Consider the following 20,626-nt stretch of genomic DNA (forward strand, 5'->3'; position numbering starts at 1 on the left):
GCAGGATGGCTTTTTAAATGTGGCTAAAAGGCGGTGGCTACAGGTCTTACAGATTAAAGGGAGCCTTTCAGCATGCTGTCCCCATATAAGGTCCGGCCAGCATCGCCCTCACAAAAAGTGTTCTAGAATGCTCTCTGTATGTCCCCAATCCTCTATGCAAGGCACAAAAAAGAGCTTTTATTATACTCACAGATGGCGCGGTCTGGGCGTCTCTAGTCTTGATCCGATGCTCACCCTCTTCTTGTGACCGCTGTCCCGCTTCGTGTGGAAGATGCGTCCTACATCATGCATTCAGTGTCCTCTATCGCACTTCTGTGCAGGTGCACTTATCTGTGCCCTACTGAAGTCAGAGCACAGTATTGTAGTGCGCATGCGCCGGCTTTACTTCCAGGTCATCAGCGCCCTTTAGCCTTTCCCAGCGCATACGCACTACAGTACTTAGCTCTGCTTTCAGCAGCCCAGAGAAAAGTGCGCCTGCACAGGAGCACAATGGGTGACACTGTGTGGATGACTAAGGACGTGTCATCCAGATGAAGCAGTTATGGAGAATGGCGATCATAAGTCAAGACCAGCTATGCCTTTGTGAGTGCCGTTGGTGAGTATAATGAGAGGTCATTTTTATGCCTTGCACAGGCGATTGGGGACAGATTTACAGCTTTCCATATAGACTCTGCCTATGGGGGTGCATTATGCTATAGAGGCTGCCTATGGGGATGCATTACACTATAGAGGCTGCCTATGGGGATGCATTACGCTATAGAGGCTGCCTATGGGGGTGCATTACACTATAGAGGCTGCCTATGGGGATGCATTACACTATAGAGGCTGCCTATGGGGATGCATTACGCTATAGAGGCTGCCTATGGGGGTGCATTACACTATAGAGGCTGCCTATGGGGGTGCATTACGCTATAGAGGCTGCCTATGGGGGTGCATTACACTATAGAGGCTGCCTATGGGGATGCATTATACTATAGACATTCAAAAAGAGAAAAAAAAGCCAGCTCACCTGAAGGCATGTGTAGTGGATAGCCCGGACCACGTGCAGTCTTCACGCAGTAACCAAGGAAAAAGAAAAAAGGTCCAGCTTTGCAAATTCAAGTCCAATTTATTGTTAAAAACAAGTCCAAAACAGAGCAAAAAATGGTGTGTTCACATGAGTAACAAGTAGTAGATTACGCGTTTCGAACAATAGCTTGTTCTTTCTCAAAACTACTTCCCTTGGGTGTTACTGCAATATATACTCTTTACACCCAGTAAATTACAAACACATGGTGTGAAGGGAGAAAAAAAAAAAAAAGGGGAGAGGGAAACATGTGTGAGATATAAAAAATAACATTACAAAGAAAAACACATTTTTTGTGAAAAGAGGGGGGAGCCAAAAAAGAAAACAAAAAAGAATAAAAAAAAAAAACAATTTTTTAAAAAGTTTTTTTGTGCATATATATATATAAATACAATTATAATAACATCAATAATGAAACATAATTTCTCTTCTGGCATTCAATCCATTTGGAAAGCATGTATTTAGATAGAAAATCCAATATGCTTCGCGTGTTAGAAGACGTTTTTTCAGATCTCCACCTCTTATATGTGGTGTTATTCTCTCAATGCCCATGACACGAAAAAATTCAGTACTTCTTTGATGTTCATTAATGAAGTGTCTGGATGCAGATGAGACGGAGCGATTAATACTGGAAGGAGATAAGATGTCAGTTATATGTTCAGAGATGCGAGTCTTGAGCATGCGAGATGTGCAGCCGACATATCTCAAGTTGCATTTGGAGCAAACAATCACATATACTACATTTTTACTATTGCAATTGATATATTGTTTTATTTTATGTTCATTACACTTAGTACCATCAAAAAAGTGATTTTCAGTGGATTAGCTGTGACGTTACTGCTCTTTACACCTCTATTCCTCAAGATGTTGCAATCAGAGCATTGGAATTTCACCTGCATAAATATAGTAACTATACTAATGAATTGTGTGATTATATCATGCAGGTTATTTATTTCTTAATGCTTCACAATTATTTCTTTTTTGATGGAGATTTTTTTCTACAATGCAGAGGAGTATCAATGGGCGGCAAACATTCGCCATCGGTGGCTAATCTTGTTATGTCGCACTGGGAGGAGGTAATTTTGTATTCTGATAATAATCCATTTTTGTCTAGTATTTTTTGGTATGGCAGATTCATTGATGATACACTCCTTATTTGGAGTGGTGATGTATCTGCCATACCAGAACTAATAGAATATTTCAACTTTAATGATTTCAATCTCAAATTTACATTTATGACGGATCCACATGTAATTTCGTTTCTGGATCTTAAACTAAAAGGTATTGCAGGTGCTGTCATCAGCACTGCTACATTCTGCAAGCCACTTTCTGGTAACACCATTTTACATGCATCTAGTAGCCATCCCGGGCACACTATTAAATCTATACCAGTGGGGGAGCTCACTAGAATCACTAGAAATTGCAGTGATGACAATGCCCTGAAAGCAGAAATTGAGTCATGCTGCAACAAGCTGAGCAAGAGGGGTTACTCTAATTGGTGTCTAGATAGAGCAAAGAAAATTGTACAAAAGAAAAAAAGACATGATTTGTTATTGCCAAAGGTATATAATAATGATAAAAATCCAGATAAGATGGTTTGCTCTATCCAATATAGTTCTCAGTTTAACACCATTAAAGCACTCTTCTTGAAACATCTACCTATTCTGTTTGAAGATGAGGTCTTGTCTAGCATTTTATCTAATGGCTGCAGAGTGGTTGCTAAAAAAGCCAACACCTTATCAGACATAGTGTCTCCTAGCTTTTTTAGCTCTAAAACTGGATCTCGGACATGGCTACACTGCTGCGGTTTTTACCGCTGCGGTACATCCAGATGCAGAACATGTGTACATTCTAATAATGTTCATTCCTTTTTTGATGGTACTAAGTGTAATGAACATAAAATAAAACAATATATCAATTGCAATAGTAAAAACGTAGTATATGTGATTGCCTGCTCCAAATGCAACTTGAGATATGTGGGCTGCACATCTCGCATGCTCAAGACTCGCATATCTGAACATATAACTGACATCTTATCTCCTTCCAGTATTAATCGCTCCATCTCATCTGCATCCAGACACTTCATTAATGAACATCAAAGAAGTACTGAATTTTTTCGTGTCATGGGCATTGAGAGAATAACACCACATATAAGAGGTGGAGATCTGAAAAAACGTCTTCTAACACGCGAAGCATATTGGATTTTCTATCTAAATACATGCTTTCCAAATGGATTGAATGCCAGAAGAGAAATTATGTTTCATTATTGATGTTATTATAATTGTATTTATATATATATATGCACAAAAAAACTTTTTAAAAAATTGTTTTTTTTTTTTATTCTTTTTTGTTTTCTTTTTTGGCTCCCCCCTCTTTTCACAAAAAATGTGTTTTTCTTTGTAATGTTATTTTTTATATCTCACACATGTTTCCCTCTCCCCTTTTTTTTTTTTTTTTTTTCTCCCTTCACACCATGTGTTTGTAATTTACTGGGTGTAAAGAGTATATATTGCAGTAACACCCAAGGGAAGTAGTTTTGAGAAAGAACAAGCTATTGTTCGAAACGCGTAATCTACTACTTGTTACTCATGTGAACACACCATTTTTTGCTCTGTTTTGGACTTGTTTTTAACAATAAATTGGACTTGAATTTGCAAAGCTGGACCTTTTTTCTTTTTCCTATTATACTATAGAGGCTGCCTATGGGGATGCATTACATTATAGAGGTTGCCTATGGGGATGCATTACGCTATAGAGGCTGCCTATGGGGAAGCATTACACTATAGAGGCTGCCTATGAGGATGCATTACACTATAGAGGCTGCCTATGGGGATGCATTACATTATAGAGGCTGCCTATGGGGGTGCATTACACTATAGAGGCTGCCTATGGGGAAGCATTACACTATGGAGGCTGCCTATGGGGATGCATTACATTATAGAGGCTGCCTATGGGGTGCATTACGCTATAGAGGCTGCCTATGGGGAAGCATTACACTATAGAGGCTGCCTATGGGGATGCATTACATTATAGAGGCTGCCTATGGGGGTGCATTACGCTATAGAGGCTGCCTATGGGGAAGCATTACATTATAGAGGTTGCCTATGGGGGTGCATTACACTATAGAGGCTGCCTATGGGGGTGCATTATACTATAGAGGCTGCCTATGGGGATGCATTACATTATAGAGTCTGCCTATGGGGGTGCATTATACTATAGAGGCTGCCTATGGGGATGCATTACACTATAGAGGCTGCCTATGGGGATGCATTACACTATACAGGCTGCCTATGGGGATGCATTACACTATAGAGGCTGCCTATGGGGGTGCATTATACTATAGAGGCTGCCTATGGGGATGCATTACATTATAGAGTCTGCCTATGGGGATGCATTACACTATAGAGGCAGCCTATGGGGGTGCATTATACTATAGAGGCTGCCTATGGGGATGCATTACACTATAGAGGCTGCCTATGGGGATGCATTACACTATAGAGGCTGCCTATGGGGGTGCATTATACTATAGAGGCTGCCTATGGGGATGCATTACACTATAGAGGCTGCCTATGGGGATGCATTACACTATACAGGCTGCCTATGGGGATGCATTACACTATAGAGGCTGCCTATGGGGGTGCATTATACTATAGAGGCTGCCTATGAGGATGCATTACATTATAGAGTCTGCCTATGGGGATGCATTACACTATAGAGGCAGCCTATGGGGGTGCATTATACTATAGAGGCTGCCTATGGGGATGCATTACACTATAGAGGCTGCCTATGGGGATGCATTACACTATAGAGGCTGCCTATGGGGGTGCATTATACTATAGAGGCTGCCTATGGGGATGCATTACACTATAGAGGCTGCCTATGGGGATGCATTACACTATAGAGGCTGCCTATGGGGATGTATTACACTATAGAGGCTGCCTATGGGGATGCTTTACACTATAGAGGCTGCCTATGGGGATGCATTACACTATAGAGGCAGCCTATGGGGATGCATTACACTATAGAGGCTGCCTATGGGGGTGCATTATACTATATAGTCTTCCTATGGGGATGCATTACACTATAGAGGCTGCCTATGGGGATGCATTATACTATATAGTCTTCCTATGGGGATGCATTACACTATAGAGGCTGCCTATGGGGATGCATTGCACTATAGAGGCTGCCTATGGGGATGCATTGCACTATAGAGGCTGCCTATGGGGGTGCGTTACACTATAGAGGCTGCCTATGGGGGTGCATTATACTATATAGAGGGGTGTGACAGGGGCAGATGGCGGCAGCATGACACAGATTTGGTGCAAAGCAAAGAAAAAGGGGTGAGGGGAGGAATCTGAGGTACCGGCCATGGTAAAGTGCCCGAGGCAGCTGGATGTGGGGCAGAACCCTGCTTACAGGGGCATAATGGGGGCATTACACTGTGTGGGGCCAAGAAAGGGGCCCTGTACTGTGAGAACACTCCGTCTCCTCACTGCCTGTCCTCCATAGTGGGGTCGTATGTATCTATCACAGGAAACAGAAACATGATGATTCTTATAAAGAGTCTCAGTGCAGAAGGGGGTAATGTCCCCCCGCGCTCAGTAATGGGGGGAATCTCCACATACCTCCACCTGCAGAGCCGCACTCCACATATATGGCTGCTCTGTGCACAGGACCTGTGATGAGGTCACAGGAGGGGAGGAGTCAGGGGTCACATGATCTCCGGAGTGCAGACCTCCATGGAGCCTTCTCCTCAGTCAGTGACATTCCCGCCATTATTCGCCCCTCACTACTGGCACAATTACCCCGCGCCGCCTTCTCTACACAGTGTTATGTGTGGAATGTAACGTGTGATTTCTCTGGAGGGAAATAGACCCCACACAGGAGGGAATTATCCCCAGTTACCGGCCGTCTACTATATGGCGGCATATGATTGTGCTATCGACTCCACACCAGGAGCTGAAATGCCCAAATCTCGGTTATTTCCTCCTTCCAGAGTCCGGCTGAGGCCGGGGTCACACATAACGTATAAAAATCAGTCCGTGTTTCAGGGCCGAGAATCACAGAAATGTTCCCTGATCAGTGATCCGTGTGTCCTCCGTGTGCAGAGCGAGGATGCGATCTCCTCACATCAAAGTGTCCGTGTGGCGAGATTTTACTGCAAAATGGACATTTAACTGATCCATGGCCTGAAATATTATAGGTCTTTATAGTTCATACAGATATAGATGGCAGAATCGCCGATAATTCTGTAAAATCATTACAGAACCCGACAGGAGAGGAGACATAGTTTACATACAATAAACCATTGCAGAACCATTAGATTTATAGATGTCAGTGACTAATAGTGTCAGTACTATGTGTACTATGGCTAGAGGAGCGCTAGGGTGAGGGCAAAGGACACTGCTTCCGAGACACGAGGAGCGTGCCCCTCTAGACCCATTACCCCGGAACCGCTACTGCGGAGCCAGGGAAGGTTCCCCCTGGAACGCTGTGCCCTGTTAACCGTCACAGGGCGCAGCACACATTAGACTGCCGCTCTGAGCATGTACTGCCTCTGCACTTGTGGTCGCCACTAACCAGCCTGAGCTTGGTGCTGGAAAGCACACTATCTATGCACGGCGCCATACGGACGGACGCTGCTACACATGCGGTACTGTGATGCCTGTGCTGACTGGCGCTAACGGATGAGAGAGCTGAATGCACTGCGGCATTAGGCAGTACCAGTACTAGGTGCTGACTCTAACTCTGTGACCCTAACTCATACACAACCGATGGAGGGGAGTCATTATGAGTCATTCACCTGTCTCATACAGCCATCATCACACACACCACTATAACAATAAGGCCGGCGTCACACTAGAGAGGAATACGGACGAGTGAGAGGCGTTAAAAAGTGCATTGCACATGGACCAATGATTCTCTATGGGGCAGCTCCCATCAGCCGTATTTTTGTCGCATATATTCTACGGTCCGTGCCAATCGCAGCATGCTGGGACTGTCAGCGTACTACAGCCGTAGTACGCCAATGCAAGTCTATGGGTGCGCAAAAAAACGAATTACACACGGATCACACGTGTGACTTGCTAGAAATACGCAGGACTTCTCCTGGTGACAGGAAATGTTCCAAGCAATTATCAGGAAGCTTAGACATGCAAATGAGCTCAAAAAGCGCTCCAGACATCCAGGAAGTCAGCCTCCACGGAGTACAGCATCTTGGCACCCTACCAGAATCTGAATGTGGAGATGCTAATTGTTCTTGTGCAGGATCGCCCAGAATTATGGGACCAACGGGATGCACATTATGCCGACGGGGCAAGAAAGGAGGCTGCATGGAGGCGCATATGTCACCAAATGTTCCCTGATTTTGGTGATCGGCCACATGAGGAGCAGCAGCACATAAGTACGTGCACATAAATTATGTATGTCAAATTACCTGCCATCAAAAAATTATTTTACAAGTAGGCCCCCCACATCCTGTGCTTCTGATATTGGGCTCTTGTGGCTTGTACATTATTTTTGGACCCACTGTTTGACCCTGAGAGAATTTTACCTTGTCCCCAAGCTCCTCATAATGCCTAGCAAAAACAGTTTAAAGAGTTGCTACTTGCCACGTGAGCTACTGTGACCCTGTGCATCTGGCCTGGTTGCACCAATGCTAGATGCCACCCTGGGTAGAACTCACATCCTAGTAGGCCACATGACTTTGATACTAGTTCAAAAACTTGTTTTAGGCAAATTGTAAGTTTTCATTCTTTTATGTCACATTGCAGTCGAAGATGTGATGAGACGCTGGCGCAGCATCCGTGACCAGTATCGCCGTGAGCGCCAGCAGCGGGCAAGAAGTGGTTCTGCGGCCCCCACAAAGCGGAAATATGTTTATTTCGACCGCCTCTCATTCCTCGTTCCAATTATGGATCTCAGACCGTAAGTATACCAAAAACACGACATGACACAAATGCTTTATAGGGCCCGATTCAAATTTTCCTTTTTCTACATTTTATATTTAATCACAGAACTCAGTCTAACCTCACTGAAAGGGAGACAGGGTCTGATTCAGAGGCCATCCTCGATCCTGTAGGTGGAGGGGTTGAGGTATTTGGCCCATCTTGTGACCTTCCAAGGAGCCAGGCCCAAATGACTTCTCCTGCTCAACCTGAGCCTGCCCTAGAACCTGGCCCGCCACCAGAAACACCACCACCAGGAACAGAGCCACTACAAGGACCGTCAGCTGCAGCACCACCCGACATCCAGGATGAACAGGGCAACAGCAGCAGCCCAACTGTTCAGCTAGAGGGCTCCCCCCAGCCTGCTGTGCCATCCCAGCGAGGTAGCCAAAAGCACCATATCCCTGCCACTGATACCAGGACCAATGTGGATACAGGGGACCAAAATTATCTTACCAGATTTGCCACTGATGATGGGGAGGAGGCGTACTCATGCAGCCTTGCCCATTATCTTCGATCCCTTCCCCGTGAGGTGCGGCTACATGTGCGAGGATCCATTCAGATCCTAATTGATACCAGCACACCCCTCAATACCCCTTATGAGGTGTTTGAGTTTCTGGAGAAGTGGCAGCTGTCACCCAGGAATCTCATGCATCTTAACCCACATCCCCAAGTGCTTGCTCAATCAGGGTCTGAGGATCCTCCTACACGTGGACCTACCCCTTCCCCCCTACCCAACATTGGCAACATCATTCCCAAATGTTAGGGTATAACCCAGCACACAAATATGGCCACTTGTTCCCAGCCAATGTTGGAGGCTGGTCCCAATCTGGTTGGGGACGACATGGCCATTTTGGTGCATTAGACTCACGGCCCTACCAGTCCCAATAGGAGAGTCGTCTCCAATATCATAGTGCCCAGTATCCACCTCAAGCCCATGAGCCGGCCCACTACCTCCATCATAGGCAAGAGTATGCCCCCACACAGGCCGAGGGACAAGTTGGCCAAACTAGCCATCAGGCAACTCAGGTTGGGCTGCCGCATTCTCCCCCCCTACATACTACAATTTATAAGTTTGTGTGATTTTTATGGTTAATGCTGTATTGTAACATTTTTACTTTTTTTTTAGTTCTAAAGCCAATTATGGCCATTTTGCTAAATACCATATGGCTCGAATATGTTTCACAAGGCCTTGAAAAAAAGGATACATAAAAAGTTTTAACTTTCAATTGTTGTTGTCTTTATCAATGATGCACTTACATCTCAACATGCTGCCATATGCTTACACAGTGATTTAGAAACAGAGAAAAGACATAAGGGGTTGTAATATGTATAGTTTCCCAAAGGCCAAAAAAGAAAAATTTACAACATAGACACAGCATGCTCTTGCCAAGAAGTTTCCCCCTCAGGTAACATAAAGTAATTTGTGAAAATATCACGCACTTTGAGCCCAGAGAGCGGTCTACGTTGAGGGTTGGAAGGTAGTCTCGCCCTACGTACATTGTCCGACCCACGCACAACACCAGCACAGGAGGAACAATCATGTATCCTGGTGAAGTTATGGGCAACGCCACATGCTTTAATTACTTCATTTACATTTGTTCACTCAGCTGAATGGCAGACTGGAGTACCCGCCATTTGGCACAAAGAATGCCAAAGGAACACTCCACCAGTCGCCGAGCACGTGATAGGCGCATGTTAAAAATTCTGCGCCGGTGGTCCAGGTTGCGCCGGGGATATGGCCTCATGACATTGCCCGTTAACTGAAACGCCTCATCTGCCACAAGGACATAAGGGACTGATTCTTGAGTGGAGCCTGGTAGCTGGCGTGGTGGGGGTAGATCCAACTGGTTGGTGCGTAGCCGCCGAGCCATTATGGAAGTATTGAAGACTCTAGAGTCTCCCGTCCTTCCATAGACCCCAATGTCAACAATTATAAACTTGTATTGAGGGTCGGCCAGAGCCAACAATACAACAGAAAAGTTGTTTATAATTGAAGAATTGGGAGCCAGAGTTCGGCAGCTTACGCACCCGGATATGTTTGCCATCTAGGGCCCCAATACAATTAGGAAACTGGCATTCCTCCTCAAAGTCCCTTGATATCCTCAACCAGTCTTCCATCCTGGGCTGGGGCATGATGAGTTGATTTAGTCTTGACCATATTTGACTACATGTCGACCTGACTATGCCAGAAATGGTACTGTAGATCTTCCAATGAGAAACTTATGGTGGAGAGCGGCATAAGACAGGCCAGTGGACAGGAAGCTGAAGAACAACAGAAATGGAACATTTTAGAATGCACAAATTAACCAAAAAACAGGTACATACATACCAAACTTGTTAGGAATTCAGATCTACTAACACACACATATTTGGTCGCACAATCACTACGTGATATTCAGTACATATTACACATAACATTCTGGTCTGTAATTTTATATATATCTGCAATAAGATGAGGGCATTAAACTTAGTAAAAAACCAAAAAACATACTTTGGGCAACACATCATGAACATAGAGAATGTGGTTGTGTAGTACATACCGTAATGTGAGGAGAAGTTGCTCCTCTGCAGATATAGCTTTGCACATCCTTGTGTCCTGAAAAGTTATCCAAGGGCGCACTGTCTCCAAGAGTCGATCAAATGTTGCAAGGCTCATGCGACAGTATTGGTAGAATTTTTCTGGATGCTCCCGCAGAGAATAGAGGAGGTGAAAATGACGTCTTGTGAGTCGCAGCCTCAAAAGCGGATGGACCCACATGCGTCTCCTCCTCCACGGATCCACAATCACTGGGTATGGCTGGCCAAAGCGGTGGGACAAAACCCAGTTGAAGAGAACATGGTCAGTTGGGATGAACTGAAGTGTGTCTGACTCCTTTTGGAAGTGCATTGAGCAGCAAGGTGGTGTGCTGGTAAAAGGGAAAAAAAAATCTCTTAAATCTTCTGCCTGAGCGAGTGTGAATAAGCTGAGTGTGACTGGAGCGTAAGTGTGAACTGTGGTAAGTGTGTGACTTGTGATTCAGTGAAGAGGTATTTGGAAAACCTATAACAAATACCTGTATGAGTTGCTGAATTGTGGGTTGCTGAGTGCTTTCTACCTGTTCAATTTTTTGGGGGCTTGGGGGCTTGTTTAACCTATTTTTTCTCTCTACAGGGTTAATCTTTTATTTTACTATCTGTGCTTTTAAGGGTTAACTATAAATCTTGAGTTGTAACTATATTCACAAGGGGTTAATTAAGGGTGGAAGCTCATAATTAAGGGTTTATAAGGGGCAGCTGGTTGGGGCTCAATTCCTTTTGGAAGTGCATTGAGCAGCAGGGTGGTGTACTGGTAAAAGGGAAAAAAAAAACAACTCTTAAATCTTCTGCCTGAGCGAGTGTGAACGAGCCGAGTGTGACCTGAGTCTAAGTGCGAACTGTGGTAAGTGTGTGACTTGAGATTCAGTGACTTTGGATTCAGGGAGTTTCCAAAGGAGGTGTTACTGAATTGCTGTTATATTGTAATAATACTTTTTATTTATTTTTGCTAATCTTTTTGTCTGGTGCAATCCCCATTAGGATGTGCTCCACTATTGCCAATGCCATCCAGTGCACGTCTTGCCGCATGTATGAAATCCTTGAACAGCCGGTTGAGGGTGCATACTGCTGTGCGAGATGTGAGCACGTTGTGCATTTGGAAGCCCAGATACTGCATCTAAATGTGCAGCTGGCAACACTGAGATCCATAGACAATATGGAAAGGAGTCTCCTGCTCACTGAGCAGACGCTCAATGGGATAGATGAGAGGGGGATGCTAGGTTGGAGCTGCAGGACAATGAAGCAGCTAGCTGGGTGACAGTTAGAAGGCGGGGTAGAGGGAAGAGCACCAGGGAGGCTAGTCCTGATCTGGCACACCCCAATAAGTTTGCAGATGAGAGGGGTGTCAGTGCAGGGGTAGCACTGCTGCAGCAAGGCATGACCTCTGAAAAGCTGGAGGAGTGTCTGCTCCAGTAAGGGGGGAAATAGGAGAGCAGGGCAGGCCAGACAGGTTCTGGTAGTGGGAGACTCAATTATTAGGGGAACAGATAGGGCAATCTGTCACAAAGACAGGGATCGTCGAACGGTGTGCTGCCTACCTGACACTCGAGTCCGACACATCGCTGATCGGGTTGACAGATTACTGGGAGGGGCTGGTGAGAATTCAGCAGTCATGATGCAAATTGGCACAAATGACAAAGTTAGAGGTAGGTGGAAGGTCCTTAAAGATGATTTCAGGGAATTAGGCTGCAAGCTTAAAGCAAGGACCTCCAAGGTGGTATTTTCATAAATACTTCCTGTACCACGTGCCACGCCAGAGAGGCAACGGGAGATTAGGGAGGTTAATAAGTGGCTCAGGAATTGGTGTAGGAAGGAGGGGTTTGGGTTCCTGCAGAACTGGGCCGACTTCTCAGTTGGCTACAGGTTCTACGCTAGGGACAGGCTGCACCTCAATGGGGAGGGTGCAGCTGTGCTGGGGGAGAAAATGGCTAGAAGGTTGGAGGAGTGTTTAAACTAGGGATGGGGGGGAGGGTATTCCTTTTATAGGAGGGGAAGACAGTGCAGACAGAGACCTGGGCACAAATAATGAGATTGGGGGTGGGGGTGGCATGGGGGGTGGGGTTAGAACAGGTAATAATTTAAGAAAGAATAGAGGTACAGAGAGATACATAAAGTGCATGTATACTAATGCCAGAAGCCTCACCAACAACATGGAGGAATTGGAGTTAATGTTGTTGGAGCATAATTATGACATGGTGGGGATATCTGAGACATGGCTGGATGAGAGCCACGACTGGGCGGTTAATTTACAGGGCTAAAGTCTGTTCAGAAATGACCGAACAAATAAGCGAGGGGGAGGCGTGTGTTTATATGTAAAATCATCCTTAAAACCCATCCTTCGTGATAATATATATGAATCTAATGAGAATGTAGAGTCCCTGTGGGTAGAGATAAGGGGAGGGGGGAAAAATAATAAATTACTGATAGGGGTTTGTTATAAATCTCCAAAAATAATGGAAGCTACAGAGAATATCCTCATAAAGCAAATAGATGAAGCTGCGACTCAAGGAGAAGTCATTATTATGGGGGACTTCAACTACCCTGAAATACATTGGGGAACAGAAACCTGCAGTTCCAGCAAAGGTGATAGGTGTCTGACAACGATGAGAGACAATTACCTTTCACAACTGGTTCAGGACCCAACAAGAGGGGGGGCACTGCTAGACCTAATATTAACTAACAGGCCAGACCGCAGATCAAATGTAAGGGTAATTACTTGGGTAATAGTGATCACAAATTAATAAGTTTTCATGTATCCTTTAATAAGATGTGTAGTAGAGGGGTTACAAGGACACTAAACTTCAGGAAAGCAAATTTCCAATGGATGAGAGATGATCTTGGTGCAATTAACTAGGACGATATCCTGAGACATAAAAATACACAAAGAAAAACATCTCCCATTATTAGCATCCAGAATAGGAGCTGTGCACAATATATACCGTATGGGAATAAACATGCGAGAAATAGGAGGAAACTACTATGGCTAAATAGAGCTGTAAGGGGCGCAATAAGAGATAAAAATAAAGCATTTAGAGAATTAAAGCAAGTAGGTAGTGATGAGGCATTAACTAAATACAGAAGATTAAATAAATTCTGTAAAAAGCAAATCAAGACAGCAAAGATTGAGACAGAGAGACTCATTGCCAGAGAAAGTAAAAATAATCCCAAAATATTCTTTAACTACATAAATAGTAAGAAGCTAAAAAATGATAGTGTTGGCCCCCTTAAAAATAGTCTGGGTGAAATGGTGGATGAGGATGAGGAAAACGCCAATATGCTAAATGACTTTTTTTCAACAGTATTTACTCAAGAAAATCCCATGATGGATAACATGATCAGGGATAAAAATTCTCCTTTAAATGTCACCTGCTTAACCCAGAAGGAAGTATGGCGGCGTCTAAAAATCACTAAAATTGACAAGTCCCCGGGCCCGGATGGGATACACCCCCGAGTACTGCAGGAATTAAGCACAGTCATAAATAGACCATTATTTTTAATCTTTAAAGATTCCATAATAACAGGGTCTGTACTACAGGACTGACGTATAGCAAATGTGGTGCCAATATTCAAAAAGCTTTTGATACGGTGCCACACAAAAGGTTGATGCATAAAATGAGAACAATGGGGATAGGGGAAAATATGTGTAGGTGGGTTAAGAGCTGGCTCAGGGATAGGAAACAAAGGCTCGTTATTAATGGAGCACACTCGGACTGGGTCACGGTTAGCAGTGGGGTACCACAGGGGTCAGTTTTGGGCCCGCTTCTTTTTAACATATTTATTAATGACCTTGTAGGGGGCATAGAGAGTAGAATTTCAATATTTGCAGATGACCCTAAACTCTGCAGGGTAATCAATACAGAGGAGGACAATTTTATATTACAGGAGTAAACTAGAAACTTGGGCTGATAAAAGGCAAATGAGCTTTAATGGGGATAAATGTAAGGTCATGCACTTGGGTAGAACGAACAAGATGTATAATTACGTGCTTAATTGTAAAACACTGGGCAAAACTGTCACTGAAAAAGACCTGGGTGTATGGGTGGACAAAAAACTCACATTTAGTGGCCAGTGTCAGGCAGCTGCTGCAAAGGCAAATAAAATAATGGGATGCATTAAAAGAGGCATAGATGCTCATGAGGAGAACATAATTTTACCTCTATAGAAGTCACTAGTGCGACCACATATAGAATACTGTGTACAGTTCTGGTCTCCGGTGTATAAGAAAGACATAGCTGAACTGGAGCGGGTGCAGAGAAGAACGACCAAGGTTATTAGGGAACTAGGGGGTCTGCAATACCAAGACAGGTTATTACACTTGGGGTTATTTAGTTTGGAAAATCGAAGGCTTCGGGGTGATCTTATTACAATGTATAAATATATGCGGGGACAGTACAAAGACCTTTCTAATGATCTTTTTACTCTTAGAACTGTGATGGGGACCGGGGGGCATCCTCTACGTCTGGAGGAAAGAAGGTTTAAGCATACTCACAGACGCGGATTCTTTGCTGTAAGAGCAGTGAGACTATGGAACTCTCTGCCATATGATGTTGTAATGAGTGATTCCCTACTAAAATTTAAGAAGGGACTGGATGCCTTTCTTGAAAAGTATAATATTACAGGGTATATACACTAGTTTCCTTAATATTGCGTTGATCCAGGGAGCTAGTCTGATTGCCGTATGTGGAGTCGGGAAGGAATTTTTTTCCCCAATGTGAATCTTACTGTTTGCCACATGGGTTTTTTTTGCCTTCCTCTGGATCAACATGTTAGGGCAAGTTAGGATAGGATATGGGTTGAACTAGATGGACTTAAAGTCTCCCTTCAACCTTAATAACTATGTTACTATGTTACATGACTCGGTCGGTCAAAATATGGAAAAATTATAGCTCTCAAAATGTGGTGATGCAAAAACTATTTTTACATTAAAAAGCGTCTTTTAGCATGCGACAGCTGCCAAACATAAAAACCAGCCATATATAGTAAATCAAACCCCCCTTTATCACCCCCTTAGTTAGGGAAAAATAATAAAATTTAAAAAAATGTATTTATTTCTGTAATGTTATGTGAGATATTACTGTAAGATATGATGTTCTGGAACACTCTAGAATCTTCCCTTCCTCCACACACAGATGAAAATCAGCCTGTCACAGCTAAGTAAAAGGAGTGTTAATTAAGTTGAGTGGAGAGCATTTCTTTGTTTGAGACATGTGGCTGAATAAATCTATGAGAGACATTAAACTAAGCTAGCACGGGCTCCAGTCGTGGCAGAAAAATTAGACATTTCTGTGATCTGCGTGGACCCGGCTTCGCTACGGTGGATCTTGCAAAGTTCTATCACCTCCTGAAACTGAGATATGGATTATTCCCAAATGGAGTGTCCATATCATGGCATGCTTGGTGTTGTTTTACTGGATTCAATAAACTGAGAAAAATTAGACCATCGGCGTGTTTATACGAGCTTCCCTCGTTAAGATATAGTTGTTAGGAGTGGTGGAAGACACTAAATAAAAAAAAAAAAAAGTGCCTTCGCCACCCGGGGTCCACCGTGCGGTGGATGGAAAAAACGCTGCTAGAGAGGCGCAGGGAGCAAGGCGGTAATGTGCACAAGAGTTAGACGGCACCCAGTGCACAAAAGCAAGCTCTGTTATACTCACAGAGCTGCAGGCAAATAAGCTCAAATTAAACGCTGAGTCTAATCAGAGTCACAGACACACAGCGATATAGTCACGGTATTCGCGGTCACAGTAATAGCCTTAAACAGCAGGACTACTCCGTCTAGACCTACCGTCAAATTAGGTGCGAAGCGTCGCAACCGCGGATGCAGAGAAAGCTGCAACTGCAGAGCGGCAAAAACTAAGCCGCTGGCAGGCGCTGCAATAACGCTGGCACAATGCAGATGCTAAGCTGCTGAGCAAGATGGAGCATATGCGCGCTGGCGCTAGCGCTGCTACTGGCTGAACCCAAACACTCACACAATCGTGTTATCAGAGGGAAGGGGTTTCTTAATAAGTCAGTCACCAGTCCAAGCATCCATCACCATACATACAGCAGCAAGTATGAAATACTAGCGCATGGCGGAACAGCCATGCACGCTTTTTATACCAAACGGGACCTTCCGGAAGTCTCCAAGGTTCCAGGAGGCGCCAATAGGATTAGACACAGGACCTGAGCATGTGACTCCCGAACTCCAATGGGAGCTCGTCCCATGAGCATGCTCAGTGGAGGCAACAAAGGACTTAGACTCTGGAGAGAGTTGCCGCAAGGCACTCTCCTCTGCAATCTCCTATACCGCAGATGAAACGCAGGAGACTGCAGCATGTAAGGGTCTAGATTTCATCATAGGGAAGTAAGAAATCAGACTGCTAACAATAGTTATTATAAGTTTTACAGGGAAATTGCAATTTGGAGAAAGGGGGGGCTGAACTTCTCCAGACTGCCCCTTTTGTGATGTAACCAACCCTAGGCTATAAGATATCCCTCCCTTAAAATTCTTCAGTTAAGCTGGAGTTTTCATGCTGAAAAGACCTGCAGATGTCTGGGGATGTGTGGCTGGCTGGCTGCCCCTCCCCCTAGCACATGGTTTGCCTAATACCAACTAAGCACATGTAAGTGTACCTTCTGCTTTCATCCCTGTTATTTTATATTTGCCTTGTACATATTTAATGTCTCACCTTTGTAACAACTTTTTATCTATGTAATCACTGCCCTCTTTGGGGAATAAATCGTAAAATTATCAGTCTGTCTTCATGCTCTAAGAAACGAACTATGCGCTTTTTTAGATAATCGCTACTAATTTGGGGGTTTGCTACGGACCCTCTTAATTAACTCTTTGATTAGGTGAATCGTGGCTGGTGGCAGCATGGTGTATTCGGCTGGTTGGGCTAGTTGGCAGTACAGAAGGGTCTTATATGCTGAATGAGTGGCTGCGGCCAAAGCATTGATAATTCCCTTACTGCAGTAGTCTAATTGCCTGTGCACAACAATCAGCCCATCCGGTGACTAATTATCCTAGGTGCAGTTCCCTGACTGACCTGAGGGTAAGGTGGGCGCCGGAGAGCTGCGCGTTCCAAAGTGGAACTGAGAAAGTGGGATATCCATAAATCCCCACAATTCTTGGAAGGTTGTTAGCAGTGGTGGGGCATCCAAAATAACCCCCCTGCGATAAATTGTTAGGGCAAGATTAGCTTGCTGTATATTTTTGTCACATGGTGCCAGTGGCGGGATAACTAAGATAAGCCCCCACTGTGCCTGTGATAGCCGTGTGCTGGCAGTGCGTTGCATCCCTCCATATTGGTGTCAGCGGTGGGATCGTCACATGTTGGTGGCAGCGGTGGGATCGTGACAATTTCCATTTTCCCGTTAGGTCTAAGGCTGAGATTAGGGTTAGGGGTGTGTTGGGGTTAGGGTTGGAGTTAGAATTGGGGGGTTTCAACTGTTTAGGCACATCAGGTGCTCTCCAAACACAACATGGTGTCTGATCTCAATTCCAGCCAAAAAAGTCAAATGGCGCTGCTTCCCTTCCGAGCTCTGCCATGCACCCAAATAGTGGTTTACCCCCACATATGGGGTATCAACGTACTCACGACAAGTTGCACAATAACTTTAGAGGTCCTGTTACTTTTGGGAAAATAAAAATTGGGGGTGAAAAGATCATTTTTGTGGACAAAATATGATTTTTTAATTGTACGGCTGTACATTATAAACTTCTGTGAAGCCCTTGGGGGTTCAAAGTGCTCACCACATATCTAGATAAGTTCCTTCGGGGGTCTTGTTTCCAAAATAGGGTCACTTGTGGGGAGTTTCCACTGTTTAGGCACATAAAGGGCTTTCCAAACTTGATATGGCGTCCGATCTGAATTCCAGCCAATTTTGCAGAGAAAAAGTCTAATGGCGCTACTTCCCTTCCGAGCTCTGCCATGAGCCAAAAGAGTGGTTCCCCCCCACATATCAGGTATCGGCGTACTCAGGGCAAATTGTCAAATAACTTTTGCAGTTCAACTTCTCCTACTCCCTTGGTAAAATAAAAAAATTAAACCTGAAGTAATTTTTTTTGCGAAAAAAGTTAAATGTTCATTTTTTTTAAACATTCAAAAAATTCCTGTGAAGCACCTGAAGGGTTAATAAACTTCTTGAATCTGTTTTTGAGCATCTTGAGGGGTGCAGTTTTTAGAATGGTGTCACTTTTAGGTATTATCTATCACGTAGACCCCTCAAAGTGACTTTAAATGTGATGTGGTCCGTAAAAATAAAATGGTGTTGTGAAAATGAGAAATCACTGGTCAACTTTTAACCCTTAACTTCCTAACAAAAAAAATTTGGTTCCCAAATTGTGTTGATGTAAAGTAAACGTGGAAAATATTACTTAAGTTTTTTGAGTGCCATATCTCTGTGATTTAAAGTATAAAAATTCAAAGTTGGAAAATTGCGAAATTTTCAAAATTTTCGCCAAATTTGTTTTTTTCACAAATAAACGCAAGTTATATGAATGAAATTTTACCACTAACATGAAGTATAATATGTCACGAGAAAACAATGTCAGAATCACCAGGATTCATGGAAGAGTTATTACCTCATAAAGGGACAGTGGTCAGAATTGTAAAAATTGGCCCGGGCATTAACATGCAAACCATCCTTGGGAGTAAAGGGGTTAAAACAAAAAATGTGGTCAACTCTGTACTTAGTATCCCCTATCCTGGTATATATGGTCATCTCACCCCCATCTTGATACACAAGGTCCCCTCATCCCTATCCTGGTATGCATGATCGCCCTCATCCCTATATTAATATGCAGGGCCCCATCTCGTCCTGGTATGCATGGCCCCATCCCATTTGCCCCCACCCACATCCTGGTATGCATGGCACCATCAGAAAACTTAAAAAAAAAATTACATTTACCTACCCGGCGCTCCCTCGCTGCATCCTGCTCCGGTGTCAGCAACTGCTTTATGCTTGTAAGCAGCACATGGCAGGGACGTCATGCGTTGCTCACAAGCAGTGCACAGCTGCCGGAGAACTTACCAGGACTGTTCATTGGAGATTGGGGTGACTATTCATTGCTCTTCAGTAGTGCGCAGTGTCAGCCACCGGCTTCCTGCTGCTGCTGGTGGTCACGTGTGCCGCTACTTAAGAGAAATAAATACTCATTGGACTCATCATTCATTCATCAGGAGACTATTTCATACTGAACTATATTCAAGCGGGACTAGACGAAGAAAACCCTAAAATCATGTATCATGCTAACCGAAACAGTCAGAAAACTAGCCACATATTGGCCGACTGTAGACTTCAAACTATATACTTTGCAAGTTTATAAGTCACTCCAGTGTCAGGAATAGATAGTATGTGAAAATACCGTATATACCGCTCAGGGAACACTTACTTTTCAGAGATAATTTCCATATTCATACTAAATAATGGCACAGATCTCCCAGACATTATGATTGCACATATCCCTAGTCTGTATAACGATATTGCACTCATTCCCTGACAGACCGCAGCATGGCCATTAGATAGAAGCTGCTAATGATCTTTGGAGCAGGTAAGTTTTCCCTGAGTGGTCCATATTGGGCCGTCTGAAGACTGAGTTTAGTCTAGGACAATTTGTCTGCACTACTAATTAACAGCAGTTACATTACCAAACTAGGGCAGTCCCTATAGGAGAAAACCCAAGAATTATACTGTATTATCACATACTATCTATTCCTGACACTGGAGGGGCTTATAAACTTACCAAGTATATAGTTTTAGGTCTGGGATCTGCCAATATGTGGCTAGTTTTCTGACTGTTTCGGATAACATTACATGATTTTAGTTTTCTTGTCTAGTCTCGCTTGAATATAGGTCAATATTAAATAGTCTCCAGATGAGTCGCCTTTGGTGAGGACGATGAAACCCATAGAAATGAGAGGCTTGGAGAGTGTGTATACGTCAACTCACCCTATGTATTCAACTGTGGGGTATATGCTTTTTCTATTAGTCACCTACTGACTAACCTTCAGGGGGTGAATTATGGATATAGCTTTACATTTGGAATGAA

The 20,626-nt window shown here is 43.9% G+C and overlaps 1 pseudogene; it reads right to left on the reverse strand.

Annotated features, from left to right (window-relative positions):
* Positions 1-20,626, reverse strand: part of LOC141099692 (uncharacterized) — a 100,215-nt pseudogene that overhangs the window by 74,305 nt on the left and 5,284 nt on the right.

The sequence above is a fragment of the Dendrobates tinctorius genome, unplaced genomic scaffold, assembly GCF_039654945.1.
Source record: "Dendrobates tinctorius isolate UK_male_01 unplaced genomic scaffold, ASM3965494v1 ptg000101l, whole genome shotgun sequence".
Taxonomy (NCBI): Eukaryota; Metazoa; Chordata; class Amphibia; order Anura; family Dendrobatidae; genus Dendrobates; species Dendrobates tinctorius.